Source organism: Notamacropus eugenii, chromosome 5 (assembly GCF_028372415.1).
Source record: "Notamacropus eugenii isolate mMacEug1 chromosome 5, mMacEug1.pri_v2, whole genome shotgun sequence".
Taxonomy (NCBI): domain Eukaryota; kingdom Metazoa; phylum Chordata; class Mammalia; order Diprotodontia; family Macropodidae; genus Notamacropus; species Notamacropus eugenii.
Genome location: NC_092876.1, coordinates 150,229,122 through 150,251,409, shown reverse-complemented (window position 1 = coordinate 150,251,409; position 22,288 = coordinate 150,229,122). Strand labels below are relative to the sequence as shown.

The window sequence follows — 22,288 nt, the reverse complement described above, 5'->3', positions numbered from 1 at the left end:
TCTGTAGATTGACATCCTTTCATTTGCAATTCTTTGTCATCATGAAAAAAATTCTAAAAAGATTTTTGTGCATATAGATTCTTTTCCTTTTTCTTTGATCTCTTTGAGATACTGACCTAGTTGTGGTATTTCTGGGTCAAAGGATATGCACAGTTTTAGAACCCATTTGAGCAGAGTTCCAAATTGTTCTCTAGAATGGTTGGACCAGTTCACGATGCATTGAGTTCATGTTAACAAACCCAGATAAGCTACAACCCAGAATACTGAAAGAATTAGAAGATGTGATTGCTGAGTCACTATCAGTGGCTCACAATTTGAAAAATTGTGGAGAACAAAAGACCAGCAAATTTCATCATTTGTGTGTTCATCCTTCGTTGAGGAAGAAGAGCATGTCATCAGAGAAATGATGACATGACTTGCACTTGACTTTGTTTTTGAGTGAGGGAGGGCTGGGCAGGTCACCAGCCTCACTTCTCCTCCAGAACCATCTGAATCCAGTGACCAGGTATATTCATCAGGATGACTAGAGATGACCCAAGATGGGACAATTGGGGTTAAGTGACAAGGTCACATAGCTAGTGAGTGTCAAGTGTCTGAGGTGAGATTTGAACTCAGGTCTTCCTGACCCCTGCACTGGTGCTCTCTCCACTGCACCACCTAGCTGCTCCAAATTTCATACATTTATATTTATAGGGAAAACCACATAGTCAGGGCTTCAAACTATAGACCAATGAGTTTGAATTCAATTCCTGGCAATACTCAAGAGGACTGGTGTCAAACTCAAATAGACATGGGGCCACTAAACTATACAAAAAGGTACCTACCTGTATCATTTGACTTCTAAAACTGCATATTAACATTTTTTTCTGTTCCATTGCAATTTTGTTTATTTTGCTAAAAATTTCTCAATTATATTTTACTCTGGCTTGGGCTCCACTCCTGAGTATTATGAGTCTGCACCTTTGAGTATTAGCAAGGGATCATTTATGAAAATTTAGAAAAGAAAGCAGTGGTTATTTTGATCAAATACTTTTTATCAGGAACAGATTATGCCTACCTAATTTCATTTGAGGGCAGCTAGGGGATGCAATGGATAGAGCACTGTGCCGGGAATCAGGAAGACTCATTTTTCTGAATTCAAATCTGACCTCAGATACTTGCTACCTGTGTAAACCTGGAGCAAATCATTTAAACCTGTTTGTTTTAGTTTCTCAATGGTAAAATGAAGTGGGGAAGGAAATTGTTAACCATTCCAATATTTTTGCCAAGAAAACCACAGAGTCACAAAGAGTCAGACACAATTGAAACGACTCAACAAACAAACAAACAAACAAATTTTATTTGAGGTTGTTGATAATACTTCTGAACCTGTAGGTTAAGAACAATGATATAGATTGAAAATCTCAGTATTTGAGCTAGGCCTTGAAAAAGTCTGTCATGGTATACTTAGGAACAATAATGGGGACAAGGAAGGAAGCAAGCATTCATTGAGTATCTACTATTTTCCAGGCACTGTGCTAAGTTCTTTGCAGATATTTTTTTTTTTTTATTGATTCTCACAACACTGACTTATAGATATTATCCATGATTCTCATTTTACAGTTGAGGAAAATGAGGCAGAGAAAAGTTCAGTGCCTTGTCCAGTGTCAGAAAGCTATTAAGTTTCTGATGATTTTGAAATTAGATCTTCCTGACTCTAGGTCCTCTGCTTTATTTACTGTGCAATATAGTTTGTGGCAAGAGAGATCTAATGTAGATAAAAATACAGTTAGGTGAGTGCAAAAGTAATTGAATGCCTGGACCCAAAGAGTAGCAATTAATGAATCAATGTCACCAGGGAAGAGAGTCTTGCTTCAGGCTTCACTTCATTTCTTGACTATCTGCTCATCTACCACTTTGCTAATCAGGAGATACCCTCTGCCACCCTCATCCCACACCAAAGACTGCCATAGTCTTTTAAGATTTTCCAGTTTAAGATCAATACTCAAATCAATTGTCATTGTTCCTGGAAAATGTTTGCCAACCTCCTCTGATATGGTTTCACTTACCATTCCTATAATTTTCTAAATGATAACATCTTTTTTTGATCGCCATTCATTTTATGTGTCATTTCTTCATACTCTAATATAAAGCTACTAAAAGCCAGGACTCATATTCTTTACTGTATTTGATGATTAGTGCTTGGCTAATATAATAAGTGCTTAATAAATAGTTTATCCTTTCTTCACTTTCTTCTATCTTTTCTTGTTTACCTCCTTTCTTTCCTTCTTTCCTTCTTTCCATCTTTCCTTCCTTCCTTCCTTCCATCCTAATGTATTGCCCCAAGGATGTGTCCTTGACCCTGTTCAGTCTGATTTTTGTATTAATGACTTAGAAATTGATTACACGATCATGAAGTTTTCTGATGATACATGGGTAAGAGGAGAAATAGCTAATATTTATGAAAAGGTTAAGGCTGAAAAAAGATCCCAATAAAGCATAGGAATTTGAAATCCAAAATGTACCAACCTAAGGGTTTTTTTTGTGCAAGTTGTTATATTTACAAATATAATATGGAAGAAGTGTGGTTATACAGCAATTGGCATGAAAAAATGCCTGGGACTTTCAAAGCCTTGCAAGTCAATATAAATCCACAGTGTGATAAAGCAGTCAAAGATAATGTTATCCAAGTCTCCTTTAATAAGAGTACAATGCTGAGCACAAGGGATTTAAAGGCAGTGATGTGGAGCAGGGAGTAGATTTGTTTTCCATGTCCCTAGAGGACACAACTAGGAGCAGTGAATGAAAGGTAACTCTTAGATTTAGATTTTAGTTTGACGTAAGTGGAAAAAATATATTGACCATTCAAGTGTAATGAGCTGACTCAAGATGAGTTCCTCATCATTTCAGTATTCAAGACTGGATGATCTTTTCTTGGACTGTTGTAGGAAAGATTATTGTTTACACATGAGTTAGACAAAATGATCTATAACGTCCTTTGGAATGTCATGATCCTGTGATTTTGTCTATAGCAGAGTAACCCCTCTCCTGGATAGAGGAACGCAATCAGGGAAGAATAGCCATGCAGTATTAGACCTGTGGTATTTTATACAAAGGGAACGATTTTATTCCAGTGAATGAAGACTGCTCAGTGCAATCTAGAAGTTTGAGAACCCTCATGTTCCTACTAGAAATAATTTACTTTGATGCTCTTTTGTAGGCCATGAAATAACAAAATCTCCAAGTCTGCAGTCAGTTATCATTTCTCCTATAAATTTTCTCTTCTTTGAAGATAAATATTTCCAATTCCTGTGACCTAACCTTCTATTGGATGGTGTTCAGACCTCTCAAACATGTTGCACCTTTCTCTGGGGACACTTCAGCTAGCACCCAGAACCAAACACAGCACTCTAGTTGACATCAGACTGAATGCAGAAGAACTATCTCTTTTTGTGGCCACTATACCCAATTAATGTAGCCTCTACTAGCATTGGATTATGTTTGTTTCAGTTTGGGTTCATACTGAACTGAAAGAAAACCAAGTCATATTCAGATGCTTTTAAGGCATAACTGCCCCAACCTCACCAGCCCTCAATACTCAGCAATTGCTCTGAAAAAAACTCAGTGAGACCTGCTGTTTCTCACTATGCACATAAAACAACCTCTTATTTTTTACTGGTTCACCAATTATATTAGTGTCCTGCAAGCACTGGTACAGAAATCAAAGAAAGAATTTCTATTTTAAAAAAAAAGAGAGGACAGGAGGCTATGTTCTGGTTGATTACTGAAGGGAAATCATCACTTTTTCCTGGATCTGTATTTTATTTGTATCCTTTGGATACAGTACTTACACAAGGAGACTGTTGTAAAATGCTTTTTGTAGTGCATCCTCTGTAGCCAGCTCCATATAGACATAAGTTTCCCCACTGAAACCATTCAGGCCACAGACTAACTATGCCTTAAAGTTGGGAAATCATACCTACCTTCTTCTTCAAGTTTGGTTTTAGCATAAGCCCAGGCCTCAGAACTACTTACTTAGCAGCAAAACAAAAAACTATAGTATATGATGGGAGGCATGACAGTATATTTGAACTTGTGTGATTTGCAGAGTCCACCTTCTGAAATAATCAAACATGGCAAATACATAAGCATTATAATTGAGGGAGGGGAAGAAGATCATGAAAATTATTTCCATATAGCATAAAAATTTCTGGTCCAAAATAATAGGGGTGGATTCAACTCAAGGAATCACACCCTCACCCTGACCATAACTTCAAACCTTAATGAGTATGTTCCCTTTTGCAACTAGCTGTAATGATTTTAAGTACTACCCTCACTTCAGTGAATCAGTCTAACCCTGCTTTCCCCTCCATATGAGCAGCTAAATCACCAAATTATATTGGTGAAAAGGGAGTAACCGCACAGCTATATGTATGGGAGGAGAAGACTTTCTTGGAAGAAGAAAGGGAGTTGGGCTTAAACTGCAACTGCAGTTCACCTAGTGGAGACTGTGTGGCAAGCCAAAAATAAGATACATTTCAAACATCACATGTAATCCAATACTCAAAGTCAGAATTCTGAAATCACCCAGACTTGGTAGTTTATACTAGAGAAAATGTAGAGACTGCGGTTTAGAAAGTGGACAGCATTCATAGAGGTAGATACAGAACCAACAAATCAGAAGGTCAATAAAGAAATTTTGGGAATGATAGAGCTACAAGCTCTGGTTGGAGTAGTGGTCAGGCAGTGCCACATCTTGATATATAATTTGCGTACAAATTGCTTTATCAAATGATAAGAGTAGAAAGGGCTCCAAGAGGAAAGACAAAAAGAAATAGAAAAGAAAGCTTAAAGATAAGCCAATTGTCAGATGTAGATAGTGGTCAGGCAGTCAATTTGAAAACATGAGGCAATGACTGATACCACCTACCTTATCAAAAGACAGCAAAGGCAAGTGGAAAAAAGTCAACAGTTGTTCAATAAGTCAAAAAGCATTTGCTCAGTATTTACCATATGCCAGTCACTGTGCTAAGGACTGTAAATACAAAGAAAAACAAACATAGCGAACTTGGGGATAAGCTGAGTTCCCAAGCAAAAAATATAAGCATGGAGACTCTCAGAAATGGAAGGAAAAATTGTTAGAAAGAACAAGAAAAGTAACAACACAATGGAAAAATATTATCTTGCAGGAGAAAATGAGCCAATGTCTACAAATGAAAGGGAATACAATTAAACAAATGCTAAGGATCACTAAGGGGAAAAATGGATATAGAGCAACCATCTCTGGAATAGATGAAAACAGAAATGGGAAATAAATATGGAAAATATGACAGAAGTTAGACACTTCAAAGAAGATCTGAGAAAAACAAGTAAGAGAATAGGCAATTTAGAATATAGGACAAAAAATGTTTCTAAGGTAATGTATCTTTGAAAAAGCGAACATGTATAGGCCTTGAAAAAATGCATGATAGGAGGAAAAAATGGCAAAGCAATAAATGGAAGATTGGAAAAACACATGGGTTCCACATTTGCTGAAGCAAATGACCTTGATTCTGGGATGTACAGTGATAATTTCAGGAGCACAGTTCTCCCAGAAATGAAATGATTCAATAAAAATCCCAAATCCAATACTATGTGAAATAATTCAAGAAATACAGCTGGAAATGTTCAAAACAAAACAAAATAATGTTGTGACAGAATACAAGATCACTGTAAACCATGAAGGAAGATAATTATTCAATTTCATAAATTTAATTGCAAACAACAAAGTGAAGGAAAAGTCCTTCAGACATCAAGGAAAATCTGTTTCAAGAGCCAGAACTACTCCTGGTCTATAAGAATACAAAGAAGAGATAAGATTATACTATTCCAAAGAGCAAAGGAAAATGAGAAACATACCGTAGTTGCATAGCTTTAAAAAATGACCCCACTAAGTGACAAAAATAAAAGGAAATTGAAGACTTCAATGTGAAACGATCAGATGAGATATTTTTATTTAATATTATTTTTATTTTCCCAAAATATATAAGAAAAAAATTAGCATTCATTTTTACAAGATTTTGAGCTTCAAATTTTTCTCCCTCTCTTTGCTCCCCTATGATGGATAGTTCAGTATAGATTATACATGTGTTGTCATGTAAAACATATTCACATATTTATCACAGTTGTGGAAAAAGAAATAGAACAAAAGGAAATAAAACCCTAAGAAAAGATAATGAAAGTGAAAAAAATATGCTTTGATCTGCATTCTGAATCCATCAGATCTTTATCTAGATATGGATAAGTTTCTTTCCTGAGTCCTTTGTATTTGCCTTGTGTTGCTGAGATCTGAATCATTTATAGTTGATCATCATAAGATGTTGCTGATATTGTGTTCAATATTTTCTTGGGTCTACTCATTTAACTTTGCATCAGTTTATACAAATCTTTCCAGAATTTTCTGAAATTTGCCTGTTCATCATTTCTTATTGCACATTTGTATTTCATTACGTTCATATTTCACAGCTTGTTCAACCATTCCCCAGTTCAAGGGCATCCCCTCAATTTCTAGTGTTTTGCCACCATGGAAAGGGCTGCTATAAATATTTTTGAACATGTAGACCTCTCCCCCTACTTTTTATGATCTCGTTGGTAAACAGACCTAGAAGTGGTATTGCTGGGTCAAAGAGTATGCACAGTTTTATAGCCTTTTGGGCATAGATTCAGATTGCTCTCCAGAATGGTTGGATTAGTCCACAACTACCAACAGTGGATTAGTGTCTCAATTTTCCCACATCTTATCCAGCATTTATCATTTTCTTTTTTTGTCATATTAAGTCATTCTAATAGTCAATCTAATAGTACCTCAGAATTGTTTTAATTGGCATTTCTCTAATCAAAAATATTTTAAAGCATTTTTTTCATATGCCTACAGATAGCTTAAATTTATTCATCTGTAAATGGCCTGTTCATTTCCTTTGACCATTCATCAGTTGGGGAACGGCTTGTATTCTCATAAATTTGACTCAGTTCTAGATATATTTGGGAAATGAGATCTTTGTCAGAGACACTTGCTATTAAGATTGTTTCCCAGCTTTCTGTTTTCTTTCTTCTCTTGTTTGCATTGATTTTGTTTGCACAAAAGCTTCTCTATTTAATATGTTCAAAATTATTTATTCTGTACTTCTTAATGCTCTCCATCTCTTGTTTGGTTATGAATTCTTCTCCTCCCCATAGATCTGGTAGACTATTCCTTGCTCTTCTAATCTGATTACTTCTTTGTCTGTGGTATCTTTTAGTAAGATGTAGTTTCCTTCCTTGTCTCTTTTAATTAGGTATATCTTTGCTTTTACTTTGGCTAAGATCAGGATTACTACCCTGTTTTTTCTGCCTTCAGTTGAAGCAAAACAGATATTACTTCAGCCCCTTACCTTTAATCTGTGTCTCTCTGCTTCAGTTGTGTATCTTGTAAGCAGTATATCATAGGATTCTTGTTTTGTTTGTTTGGTTTGGTTTAGTTTTTTATCTACTCTACTATCTACTTCCATTTTATGGGAAAATTCATTCCATTCATCTTCACAGTCATGGTTACTACCTGTGTATTTCCCTCCACTCTATTCTTCCTTCTCTTTGTTCCCTCCTTTGCTACTTCACCAGTGTTTTGTTTCTGTTTACTATTTTCCCTGATCTGCCCTCCCTTATGTCAGTCTCCATTTTCCCCTTTACTTAATCTCCTTCTGTCCTATTTCCTGGTCTGGTAAGACAAATTTCTATAGTCAACTGATCGTGTATATTATTTCCTCTTTGATTCAATATTGATGAGAGTAAGGTTAAAGCAATGCCCATTGTCCACCTTCCCATCTTCTCTTCCTCTGTAATATATCCTTCTTCTCGCTTCATGTAAAATTATCTCTCCCTTCCTTCTGCACCCTTGTACCCTTCTTTCACATCCCTTAATTTTTTTATGTCATTCCCTCAAATTGATCTTATGCCTATATCCTCTATGTATATTCCTTTTATCGGTACTGTTAGTGATGTATCATCTTCCTGTGTAGGGATGTGAACTGTTTAGGTCTATTGAATCTCTTGTGTTTTCTTTTCCTTTTGTGGCTGTTTGTACTTCTCTTCAGTCTTCATATTGGAGGCCAAATTTTTTTATTTAGTCTGGTTTTCTTATAAAGGCTTGAAACCCTTCTGTTCCATTGAATCACTGTTTTCCCCCTTTCATGTATTATGCTTAATTTTGTCCAGTAAGTGGTTCTTGGTTGTAGTCCTAGCTCCTTTGCCTTCCAGAATATCATGTTCCATAACCTGCCATCCTTTAATGTTGCAGCTACCAGGTCGCATATGATCTTCATTGTGACTTCCAGATATTTGAATTGTTTCTTTCTAGCCACTTGTATTTTTCATTGATCTGATAGATCTGAAATTTAGCTATAATGTTCCTTGGGATTTTTATTTTGGGATCTCTTTCCTGAGGAAGAAAACTTTTGCAAAGTGCTTAGCACAGTGCCAAGTACATAGTAGGCACTAAATTAAATGCTTGTTCTCTTCCCTCCCCCTTCCCAAAGAGTCATTTAAGTCAATCACAAAGAGATCTTAAGTGTAATTCAAACTGCCAGTTGTAGATGGTGGAAGGAAAAGAGTATGGAAGCCTGATACAAAGCTTGATACAAACTTATCAAAAAAATAGAGAACTGAGGGGTCAATGGTTAAATAGGTCATCAGGGAGACAGCTTGAAAATAAGTTAAGCTTTCATTGGATCAAATAAATGGCAATAAGTAGTTATTTAATATGATAGTGATCAAACCATTCAACAACCTCCATAGAAAGTCCTTAGACTTGAATTCAGAGGGGGAAGAAATGTTCTAACAATTAGGGCTTCTCCAAAGTGTAATTGGATGCCTCATGATATGGTGAATTTTGCTTCATTGTAGGTCTTCGAACAAAGCTTGGGTAACTACTTCTCATACTGTAGAGAGAATTTACTATTTTCCATTAAATACCTTCTGAAATCTCTGCAAAATTCTACAAATTCTGCTAGCTGGCATTTAAATATCTCCCCAATCTAGTTTCAGCATCATTTTCCAGGCTGTTTCTATCTTACTCCACTTCATACACTCTACACTCCAGCTAAACTGGCCTATTTGAGGTTCCTGGTAAACAACTTATCATCTCCTTTTATGTGTTGGCCCAGGGTGATCCTGCTATCAAGAATGCAGTTTGTCCTCTTCCCCTCTTCTTAGAATTCCTATCCATGCTGCAAAGCTGAGTTCAAAAGTACCTCCTACATGAGGCCTTTCCTGATCTCCCCAGCTGCTAGTGTCTCCTAAAATATCTTTGTATTTCCATTTAATTTGCATTTAATATATACATGCTGTTTCTCTCAATAAAATGTAAAAAAACATGTTAGCTCTTTGAGTGCAGGGAATATTTTATTTTTTAATAAATTCTATCCTTAGTACCTACCACAGTGCCTGGCACATAAAAATGTGTTTAATAAACACTTTACTACAGAGTGGTATAGCAGAAATATCACTGCATCTAGACTCAGAGGACCTTGGTTAAAATTCCAGCATTTCTGATACTTATTCCATGGTCATGCAACTTTACGTCTCAGGGACTTGACTTTCTTATTTGTAAAATAAGGATGCTGAACTAGATGTATTATAAATAGTTGCATTAATTTGTTTCTAGGCAAACAACAAATTGGGGAAGGAAGGAAAGAAGGAAGGAAGGAAGGAAGGAAGGAAGGAAGGAAGGAAGGAAGGAAGGAAGGAAGGAAGGAAGGAAGGAAGGGTGAGAGGAAGGAAGGAAGGAAAGAGTAGTGCCAATGCAATATTCACAGCACTTACAGCAGCTATGAATATGATGGTACAGTTCTGAATTGCAAAATATAACAGACTGTCCACATGGAAGACAGAACTGAAACATTTATTCAAACACCAGAAAGCCAAATCCCAACACCAGAAAACCAAATCCAGCATAGCAACAAAGAAATCCATCATAGTACCCAAGAAGTCTGTACGCATTATCAGACCTTTCCACAATCAGGCTCCCCTAAGCAAAATGTCCTTCTCTCACTCACAGCCAGCTGCCTGCTTTCTCTGTCCTTCCCAGCTCTGACCAGTCTGACCAACTTTCTCTCAGCTCTGCTCCTGCTCCACCTCTTCCTATTCCACCCATTCAGCAAGCCCCTTCCACCACAGGCTTCATGGGATTCAAACTCTTGTGACTTAGGCTTACATGTGATTAAGCAGGTTACATAGGCCTATTAATAGATGGGAAAGATCTTCCCATTCCATTAAAAATACATTAATTCCATTCAAATACATTAGCAATATGGAAAGAAGGAAGGAAGGAAGAAAGGAAGGAAGGAAGGAAGGAAGGAAGGAAGGAAGGAAGGAAGGAAGGAAGGAAGGAAGGAAGGAAGGAAGGAAGGAAGGAAGGAAAGAGGAGGGAAATAAGAAACAACCAGTGATTAAATATTAATAATGTGCCAGGATATGTGCTAAACAGTTTATAAATAGTATTTCATTTAATCCTAGGACGTAGGTGCTATTATTATTGCCATTTTATAATTGAAGGGCCTGAGGAAAATAGAATTAAATGGCATGCCCAGGGTCTTCCAAGTAGTAAGTATCTGAGACCAAATTTAAACTCACTTCTTCCTGACCTCAGGCTTAGTACTCTATCCACCACACTACTTAGCTGCCACCAAGAGATTCCTCCAGTCAGTGAACAAATATATAACAAATACCTACTTCCATAGTACTGTACTAGGCTATTAATGCGAAGAGGTGGATGATATTCAGAATTGGGTTGCCCAGAAAGAATTCAGGGGGCAGAGGTTCTCCTAGACAAGAGAGCTTTATTGTCGAAAAAGTGGCAGTGTAGTCCTTAGGAGCACTAGCAACCTGGAATAAGACAGTGGCTTACTTTTATACCCAAGTTTTGGACACTCACCTAGAGATCAAGGTTTGCTCCCATATGGGCAGTTAACCACAGGGAGGGAAGTCAGGAAAGAGGAAGCAGATGTTTTGGGTACTTTACAAAACAGTTCAGGGATGTGGTCACAAAGCAGGGAACTTAACTTGTGGCATACATGGATAAGGGCACAAAACATAGGAGTTAGTGATGTAGACAGAAAACAAGATTATCTTGTCAACAGATAGAGCCTCCTGTTACCGGGATGATTTAGATTTAGACAAAGTGCTCGTTGTTGCTGGGCAGAAGTCAGTCACATCAAATATAAATACAAATATTGAAAAAAAAACTTCTCTCTAGGAGTTTACATTCTAATAGGAGAGACAACATATACACATATGCACACACACACATATACACACATTTGCATGATATAAATGTGATGTTAATAAATGGAAATATATACAGACTATTTAAATAAAGTAATTTAGCAAGGGGGAAACTAGTGATTGGGGCCCCTAGTCAACCCAATAAACCTCCTTTAGAGACACAGTATAATATGTATAGAGCTATATTAGGGCAAAAGCACTCTCAGAAACCTTCAGGATGGTTTAAAAGAGAATAGCTTTCATGGAACACAGAAACATGTTTTGCAACCAAAGAATAATGACTCAAATATCTATACTAGCAAGAGATAATCTGCATTGCCAAGGGAAGTCCAGTTTTCTATGTGACAGAGAGGGACAATGTGGTGATTTATTTTTTGCTCGCTTACTTTCCTACTTCAGAATGATTCAAGACCACAGTGCAATCAATCTAAATTCTTCTTTTATTTTAATTCTATAAATTCAGATTCAGGGATAGCCAGGGAAAGAAGACATCTTGGGTAAAGGTGACAAAGAAGAACCCAGACTGATACCATTCATTCACTATAGATAATTCCTGATACATCAAGTAAATAACTGTCATGAGGATAACTGAAAATTGCTTGTTTTCCAAGATTTAATTACAGAAACTCAACTATAGAATGATTAGTACTGGCAAGGTTTTTTAAACAAGAAATGAATAAAACACCATGGAGTTTTAAAAAGAGGATGTAATAAAGAGTCTCATTTCTCTAATTTTAAATTAAATAATTAATGTCAGCTTAATTAAATTGCCCTTCTCATACTCCCTTTTTTGTAATCATTTCAAAGGTCATTCATTGCTTGGCTGACTCATCTAGTTCTGGTTACAGCCCTTGGCTCCTATTTGAGTTGAGCTACACGGAGATATTTGTCACTATCGTTAGATTACAATATGTGGTGAAGATAATGTTGAAGTCATATTGCCTGGCCCATTTTCTGTCATTAATGGAATGAAACAGGACTACATGCATACCCCAACATTATTCTCATTCTTCTTGCATCCAGTCTTGGTAAATGGATATCAGTACCAAAATCATGGTATCACTGCTACCCGCCATTCATTTCACCATACTGCAGACTTTTCCTCTATCTTTGGAGGCAGTCAGTTGAGATCTATTGTATTTTGATGCCTGATTCCTAGAAACATGGTTACCATGATGTGTGCAACAGAGAAGAGAAGAGTTTGGTAGATTCTGTACATCTGCATAAGCTGGTATAGGATTGGAATGAAGTATTAACTTCTTCTCATAACTTGCAGGATGACCAGAAAATGCATAAAGAAGGCATGAGGTAATAGTGGTGTTTTATTCCTGAATTCCATCAAGCCAATCCCATGGACATAAAATCAAAATCCTACGGAAACAAGTCACCAATTCAAAAAAGCAATCCCTAGTGGCATACATCATTACATGACCACCTTATTCATTCCTTAGGGTTGTTATAGCTTCACACACACAACCCAATCAGGTAGAATGTAGAGCTGGACTTAGCGTTAGGAAGACTTGACTTCAAATCCTTCCTCAGATACTTTTAGCTTTGTGTCCAAAGGAAAGTCATTTAACTTCTTTTAGCATTGGTTCCTCCTCTGTAAAATAGAGATAATAATTCAGTCACCAAAAGAATAATTTGCCTAATAAATTGTACATAGTAAAATGAAAAGAACAGTGGCTCTGGAATCAAAAGGCCTGGGTTAAAATCGTGCTTCTGATGCTTGCTTCCTGAGCAACCATGGGAAAGTCTTTTAATTGCCCTTATATTGTTTCCTCATCTTTAAAATTAGAAAATTAGATTAAATGGCTTTTTGGGTCCTGTGAAGTTCTAGACCTAAGTCAAAGCAAGTCAACACATATTTATTAACCACGACTACGTGTCAGTCATTGTACTAAGTACTGGGAGTACAAAGAAGGGTAAAAATAAAACCAAAAACTGACGTTGTCTGGGAGTATTCAATGTAAAGGGAGAGACAATAACATACAACAATGATATAAAACAAAACAACAATGTACACAGGATAAATTGGAAATAATAGAGGAAAGGCATTATCATTGAGGGGGATTAGGAAAAGGTTCATATAGGAGGAGAGATTTTAATGCAGACTTGAAGGAAGTCAATATGTGGAGATGAGGAAGGAGAGTATTCTCGAGATTTTTAGCCACCAATGAAAATGTCCACAATTTGGAGACGGAATTGCTGCTGAAAGAGCAGAAAGGAGACCAGTGTCACTGGATTATAAAATATGTGGAAGAGAAAGGCAATGTATAAGAAGTTTGGAAATGAGGGATCCAATAATCTAATAATTTGTTCCTGTAGAGAAAATAAAATAATTTAATACTTTAGGAAGCAATGTAATATGGCAGAAAGAGTAAGCACTGGGTCTGGACTTAAAGAACCTAGATTTAAATCTGCTGTAACATTTCCTACTTACATGACTTTGAGAATGTCACATAGCCTTCATGAGCTTAATTTTCTCATGTGAAAAATGAAGGGATTGTGATTAATGATCTCCGAGACCCTTCTAGCAATAAATCTGTGATCCTATGATCTTATTGTTTTCTAAATAGAATAATAAATGGTTGAGAAAAGGAATGAGCCAAGTTTGTATGTATTTTGTTCATTGAATTTGTTTTTTCATCAGTTTGGGGAATACCCTACTATGGAAATTCATCCCACTGATGGTGGTCTGGTCTGTAACTTGTCTCTAACTTAAGTCTAAGGGTGTCCTAGGTCATTGAAAAATTAATTGACTTGATTATGACCATATGATTGGAATGAGTCAGAAGCGGGACTTGAACCCAGCTCTCCTAATTTCAGTGTTAACACTCTCCCTGTTCTATAGTAATTAAACAATTAGAATCTTCAATTCTCCCTCCATCTGTATTTATAACTAGGTCAATCTTGATCTCTATTGCTATAATTATAGTTATGGTTAACTATTATCTGCCTATAGCATCTCAATCTCTTACTTGCCTAAATTAATTCACATTGGCTTTGCTATGAGTTTATTAAGAAACTGAAAAATGGCTAAAGGAATAGAAATTAAAAGGTAAAGATGAACAGAGGCTTTAATAACTTTCCTTGAAATAACTGGAGTTGTATTGCAGGATCTGACCTAACAGCATCTTCATTAATGAGCAAGAAGAGGGTGTAAATAACATCATGTTAATGAAATTCACAGATGAGAACAGATTGGAAACTGTCTAATAGACACCATTGTTGACTGTGATATAACAACAAGGAGTCTGAACAGCCTAGACATATCGTTAGACTTTTGTTTTCAAGAGGGAGAAAGAAATTTAGTTCTAAATTAGGAGAAAAATTGCAATTATATGTTCTGGAGGAGAAGGTTTATAACACATATATTATATAAGATGAACAGCACAGAAAGCTGTTATACACTATCTTGTCACCTCAAGAAAGGTCATAAAATTTGGTATTTTCATATTCAACATTGGAGAGGTTAATCAGATGAGGAGATAATAGTCATAAAATTCAGGTCTTGATCTATACCTCACAATGACCAGAGGGATCCTACTTGGAACACTTGGGATTTTCATATTCAGATGCCTCGATAGCCAGATAAATGTTCTGTCTAGTGTGCCAGAGAAGGTTATGCCTCTGGGGTCAATGATGAATGAAAAGTGATAAAAGGGATTATCTATATGTGAGAAATGTAACATCTGTGTACTTGAAAAATGTGAACTCAAAGAAAGGAAAGGACTCTTTTTACCCAGCCCAGAAAACAACTAAAAGAAGTGAATGTCAAATAGATACTTTAATGTAGAAATTCTAACTCAGAACATACGTTGAAAGAAAGAGGCCTCACTTAAGAGAGCTAGTGAATGGCTGATGGATTTCCAGGACACACATTGAATCGCTCACATGGGCGCTCCATGAAAATAGTCAGTATGTCAAAGGAAAATTTCTGTGGACCCTAAAATAATACAAGATATAAAAAACAAGTATTTTGTCAGAAGTACAGTAGTACCACAAAGGTCCAATCCCTCTCCTATCCTAGCTCTGTCTTCTGTGACTACTACATCCACAAGGGAGTTTCCTGGGAAGAATTCATGCCATTATGAGTAAAGTTTCCACTATAAACCTCTTTCCGCTTCTAAAGTATCTTGTTAGTGTAGGAAAACTGGTCCAGGCAGAAGAGTTGAAATGCTCTTTGGTCCTCACTGCCACTTCTAGGTTTTACTTCTATCACAAAATTACCACTCTTCCTTTAAGGTTCATGCTATTTATATCTATTACCAAAGCAAAATCTAGACTTCAACATCACCCACTTTCCATCCCACAATGGACCAGGTTATAAAGGACTTTGAATATCAAACAGAAAATTTTGTATTTGATCCCGAAGGCTTTAGGGAGCTACTGGAGTTTATTGAGTAAGGAGGTATGCTTTGGGAAAATCACTTTGGTGACTGAATGGAGGACAGATTGGAGGGGTGACAAATTTGAGGTAGCAGACTCACTAGCAGGTTATTGCAATAGTCCACATATGAAGTGAGGAGGGCCTATACCAGAGTGATAGCAGTGTCAGAGAGGAGAAGGGAAGTTATGTGAGAGATGTTGCAAAAGTAAAATCAATAGGTCTTAGCAATAGATTAGATATAGAGGTTGAGAGATAGTGAGGAATCAAGAGTTACACCTACGTTGTGAGTCTGAGGAACTGGGAAGACAGGTTGCACTCTATAGTAATAGGGCAGGTAAGGGTGGAGGAGTTTAGGGAGAGGATAATAAGTTCAGTTTCATATGTTTCAAGTTTAATATTAAAGACAAAACACTAAAAATTATGATCAGATTAAAGGGATTTTGAAATTCTTGAACATGAAGATGTCCCTTTATCAGTGATGGCAAGATCAAAGGTGTGGTGATGCTTGTATGTAGCTGAGGAATGGGTCATAGAAAGAGAGTAGGTTGAGGAAGAGTGTTTGAGGGAGAGCCAATAAATATGTTGAGGGGGCAGCAAGGTGATGCAATGAATAGAGTGCCAAAGCTAGAGTAAGGAACACTTATTTTCCTGAGTTCAAATCTGGCCTCAGACACTTACTAGCTGTGTAACCCTGGGCAAGTTTCCTTATCTGTAAATGAGCTGTAAAAGGAAATGACAAACCACTCCAGTGTCTTTGCCAAGAAAACCCCAAATGGGATTATGAAAAGAGAGACATGACTGAAAATGACTTAATAACAATTATACGTGTGTTGAGGTCCTCAGGTTTGGGGGCAGAAATTAGAGAGGAGAGAAATTATGAGTTATGTCCCAAATTCATTGAGAAAGGAAAGACCTTAGGGTCTATGGACAACAGCTAGGAGGATTTTGATTTGGTAGTCAATATAAATAGCATGAAACTTGAAGGAGGAGAGGTTACTGAGTGATGGAGGTAGAAGAACCAGTGACAGTGAAGAGGAAATTCTAACTTTTCCACCTTGACAAGAGCTGAGGCTAGAGGATGAAAATGCAGTCAGTACTAGAAATGGTGGCCATTGAGGTTTTATCATCAGGGGATTTCAGTCACAGCTAGAAGATGTAAGGAGTCAAAGAGGAAAAAATTTAAGATGAAGGGAAGTTTATTACTTATTTTAAAAGATTTTCCAAAGAGTATAGTGGAAGAGTTAGATGGACTTTGGTTGGAACTTTGCGGTGGGAGAGTTAAGAAGGATGGGTATAAGGAAATAGCTGATGGGGCATGGGGAATGGGGTTTGAATGATAAACCAAAGGGTTTCAGAATAACTTGAATGTGTAGAGTATGACCAATTATAAAATGTTCTTCATTGAGCAGAGAAACCCACTCCTCAGAAAAGGCTGGAGACTTGGCTAAAGAAAAATGTAGCATGAAACAAAAGGGACAAGGTCAGATGGTCACAAGGCATGTCCTTTTACACTAGTTTTTCATTTTTCCCCCTTTGAAAGTCAGAGATTAGACAGAAAATTATGCAACCGTAGAAAGAAATCAAACCTACACTACAGGAGATGCAAGTTTCACTCCCCACTAACTGTGCTCTTCCCTCAAGGATGAAACAGGTGCAACTGTAGACAGATGACCTAAGGTCAAAGGGAATGCCACTCCTTTTTATAAAAGAGCAACATTGCACAGCCAAAGGAAGGTCTTCAAGTGGATTCAAGGGACTAAATCCTTGAGATACTTTCTTGGATAAATACAACATCCAAAATGTAAGTTATTAGATGTTAGAAGTTTGTGTACAATGCAAATAGAAAAGAGTTTTAGTAAAGAGTAAGCCTCTAGTAAATGGAGAACTGAGGTTAGGCCTTTGAAAGAGGCAGATCTTGATTGTGGTTTAAAAGGCGTTGGCAGTTTTAAGAAGCAAAAGTGAAAAGAGAGTGCATTTCATACATCAGGAACCAACTCTTACTCAGGTCTCTCTTCGGATAGGCTCCAACGAATCAGGCCTCTTCTTTGTCTGGCCACTATCTGCTTCAGGAGGCATCTTCAGCTGAACCCTATCCTTCCTTTCCTTCTTTAAATCTGAGGTGCTTCTGTCCTCTTAAAGAACAGGATAGTTTCTTTCCTGTTGACAGAGGACAATTGGCAGTTGATAAATTGAAAGTAATTTGGCCCAAGCTACAGACTATATCTTATGCCTTCCACAGTTGAGCAGGGCAGTGTATGAGAGTAGAGACACCTGGAAGACCGCAGAACAATATCTTGCACTCCTGAATCCTGCCTATATTCCTTATTGAAGGCATGTAGCCATTCAAATCCAGGCCACCTGCCCCTGGCTTCTTCCCTTCAGAGACTTTCCCAGCAATCCCTTCATAGCCCTGATCTAGACAACCTACTTTCAGCCGCCGTCTTTGCTCCATGCCTTCTTCAGTGTTCCAGATGACACTGATGGGTCCAGATCCACCTCAAACTGCCAATGCTTGCACTTCCTATCCAAATTTCCTTGGGCTGTGAATTCTCCTGCATCTGGTTGCTGTCTTAGCCCTGATAGCACTCACAAGACATCATCACCACCTTTCATGACAATTTGCTTTGAGGGAAGATATAAAACAGTCTAAAAACATTTCTCTTCTTTCTAGTTACTGATATTTTGCCTGAAATGGTTGTTGTCTTTTGTTCTTAAAGAGGACCAAAATGACATCACCATGACAAAGTGAAGTTTCAATGTGTATGCCTGTAGCTGATCAGACCGATATGAGCTCGGAATTCTCTACCACAGATTGGACACAGATAGTTCATGTGAACATTTGGGGTGGTTACTCCAAATTTGCACATCGTATGTTTCCTTTGTGCTGCTTCAATTCTGCTTTACTCATAGAGCACATCACCTTTTCTGGTGTGGGCTTGCCATGCTGAGCAGTCCTGTGCCAGTGTCTCCTATGTCCCACAATCAAATCCAGTGTTCTTGAAAGAGACCTTGACAGTGTCCTTGTACCACTTCTTCTGACCACCACGTGATCGCCTGCCCCATGCGAGTTCTCTATAAAATAGTCTTTTTGGCAAGCATATATTTTGCAATTGAAAAACATGGCTGGCCCATCAGAGTCGCGCTTTCTGAAGCATAGTTTGAATGCTTGTCAGTTTAGTTCGAAATAATTCCTCAGTGGCTATCATATTCTCACTCATACTACTTTTCCCATCCCAGTGATTCTGAACCTCTAACAGTTACTGTACAAGTCCCATTCTCTCTCTTCTATAGTCATTTAATTCTATCATCACCATTTCTACTTCATGAATAATTCATTCCAGGTGTAGGGAGTGAGCAAATGGAGAACTCAAGTTAGGCCTCTTGAAAGAGTTGTATATCCTCCTACCCCATCCCCTACCCCTTTCCACTATGCTCTCTGGAAAGCATGCTCCATAACTAATAAATTTCTTTTCATCTTAAAACTTTTTCTCTTTTCTTACTCCTTCTATCTTTTGGCTCTCACTGAGAACTGACTCACTCTTGTTGACACTGCATCCCTGCCTGGTCTCCCTTTCCAGCACTGATTGTATATTCATTCACTTATATTCCTCAACTCAATTATCTTGGTGAACTGGTGGTAGTCATATCAGAAAATGACTTACTCATCATTGTCACTTCCAGAATCTTTCATTATCACCATCACTCAGAAACCTCATAGTTTTTGAGGATAATTCAATTAGAATTTATCAATCACTCAAGAATCCAATAGCTTTTATCTAATACATTCCTTGAAAGTCTCTTCCCTTCCTCCGCGATTTCAGTGTCTGCTCATAATCTCGGAGGCAACTAGATAGCACAGTGGATAGTGTGCTGAACCAGGAGCCAGGAAAACTGGGTTTCAGATATGGCCTCAGACACATACTAGCTGAGCAAGATAACTTACCTTACTTTCACCTCAATCTCTTTAACCCTTGCATAAAAATATAGCACCTATCTCCTAAGGTTGTTGTGAGGATCAAATGAAAATATTTGTAAAGCACTTAGCACAGTAACTGGTACATAGTTAGTGCTTAATAAGTGGTGTTGCCTTCCTTTTCTTTCTATCCTAACTACTTCCCTTTATATTAGGGGTCTTCAAAATACACACTGATACTCCCTTAAGTATCCTACCTTCTTAGAATAAAACTAATTCATATGACCTGCTTAACCATACAGCCTCAGCAACACAAGGATTAATATACATTTTTTCTTACCATCATATACATTTAATTTCATGTTCATGAACTCTATAACTGTTTTACGTGATCATAGTCTTTAATCATTCTATCTTTCCCTCCTTATAGCTCCTAACCTTGTTGTTCATTCATACTGGGACCTCTAATTATTCAGTCTTTTAGTTCTCTACCAGTCCAGTCACTAGCTACATCATCCTCCCTCCACTCTTTGACAAATCAGTTAACTTTATAATATCGCCTACACTAGAGTCCCTTGTCTCTCTTATCATTAATTGTGCCTTAACAGATTCCAACCATGGATTTCTCCCCACTTTGTCCTTTTCCATATCTCTCTCATATGGAGTAGTACTATTCCTTCTTAACAAGGCAAACTATGCACAAGAACCCTGATCACATTTTGTCCTATATCGTCCAGCAGATTGGCCTCCCAATTGTCCTTAGATTCTCAATATCTTTTATGTTTTGTTATCTACTGGCTGCTTCCTGGATACCTACAAATATCTTCATGTCTTCTCCATCTTAAAAAAAAACAAAACTTATTTTAAGTTCTTGTCCCTTATGAGTTACCTTAAATCTCTGACTTTCTCAGTTAATTCCTTGAGAAAGCCTTCCAAATTTGGTGACTCCATTTTCTTTCCTCTGATTCATTTTAATCCCTTTGAAGTCTGGCTTTCAACCTCATTATTTAACTGCTGTCTCCAAGGTTACAAATGATCTATTAATTGTTGAATCAAATAGCTTTTTTTTCTCATTATGGTGTTCAAGTTTTTTGACTTATGTTCTTCTGAGAGACCTATAATCTTTAAGTTGTCTGTAAGATATCCTGTCACAGAGATCAGTATGTATTGCTTACATAGAAAACATGAGTTTGGATTTTTTAATGTTATTACTTTTTCATTGTTATCCTCACTAGCTCTTGTGAATTAAAAAAAAAAAAGGTGATGCTTATAATTCTGCAAGCTAGGTTTCAGCAACATGTGAAATGAGAATTATCAGAAGAGTAGGCTGGCTGTTGAAGAGGCACAGGGTAGAAACCAAATTACCAACATTTGCTAAATTATGGAGAAAGCAAGGAAGTTCAAAAAGAAATCTACTTCTGCTTCATTGTCTTCACTAAAGGTTTGAACTGTGTCGATCCCATAAAATGTGGAATCCTTAAAGAGATGACAGTAACAGATCACTTATTTATCTCCTGAGGAACCTGTCTTATGTGCCAAGAAACAACAGGTAGAACTGAACATAGGACAACTGATTGGTTTAACATTGGAAAGGAGTGGCAAAGGCCTACCTGCATGCCAGTGTTGAGCCCCCAGGAGCCTCAGCTGTATGCACCCAAGTAAAGCTGGGTCCCTCCCTCCCCCAGGCAGTGGAACAGGTTATCCTCCCATCCCCACTCCCTGCAGCTGTGCAACAAGATGGAGGGATTGTGGCTGATAGAGAAGCAGTGTTGAAGCTAGAGGATGAGCATTTAAACAACTCCTTGGAATCTCCCATCCAAACAGATATGTACTTTCCAAGATTGATAGGATTGTTCTGTGGGTATATTAAAGGTGGGGTGAGGCCAGACAAGAATATTTTAGTGATAGGTATTGTAGACCTCAACCCTGAGAGTTTTCGAGATCAGTTTGATATGTGAGGACTCCTAAGACCCTCCTGCAAATGTGGCCATTGAACTGAAAGCAGTATTTACAGAGAAGCAGCTGCTCAGAAATTCTCGTATATTGGAAGAAAGAGGTGAAGAGCAATCAACAATTCCTTATTTTTCTTTTGTCCCAGACCAGGCCTTTAGTGTGGAAACTCTTTGTGAACACCCATGACTGAGAGCATTTGTAGATGGACAGCAGCTATTTGATTTTTACCATTGAATTAAAACATTGTCCTCAACCAACACAATAAAGATCAATGGGCACATCCAGATCACTAAACTTGACTGACTATGTCACTGTCCCTATTCCAAATAGAAGCAGATGCCACCTTTGATTGCCTGGAACAGCATTTCTACCAGGATATGGAGACTTAATAAAAACAAAACAAACAAACAAAAATATAAGCTTCCTAGTCTCTTCTGTGTGTGTTTAAACCCAAAATGAGGATTTGAATCAGGGTTTACCCTCATGAAGAAAACTTTTAGGTAACAAACACTGAGCCATTGTTCTGGAGCCAAGTAATATGTTTATGCTGGCCTTTGTTTCTATCAGACTAGAGTAGGTGTGAGGTTGTTTGGGGTTTGGGCTCAGTTGGCAGCAATGTGTTCATCTTTCTTTTGGAGAAGGAGTTTTGCAAACACAAGTGCTAAAATAATAATAATTTTAAACATGATACACAGAAAAGTTTGTTGTTGTTTTTTGTGTAACCAGTTTCTGTACTGAAGTAGATTCATGTAGCA

General features: G+C 37.4%; 1 pseudogene; it reads left to right on the top strand.

Annotated features, from left to right (window-relative positions):
• The first annotated feature begins 2,391 nt into the window (after positions 1 to 2,391).
• LOC140507707 (galectin-related protein-like) lies at positions 2,392 to 21,836 on the top strand (annotated as a pseudogene).
• Positions 21,837 to 22,288: the final 452 nt, after the last annotated feature.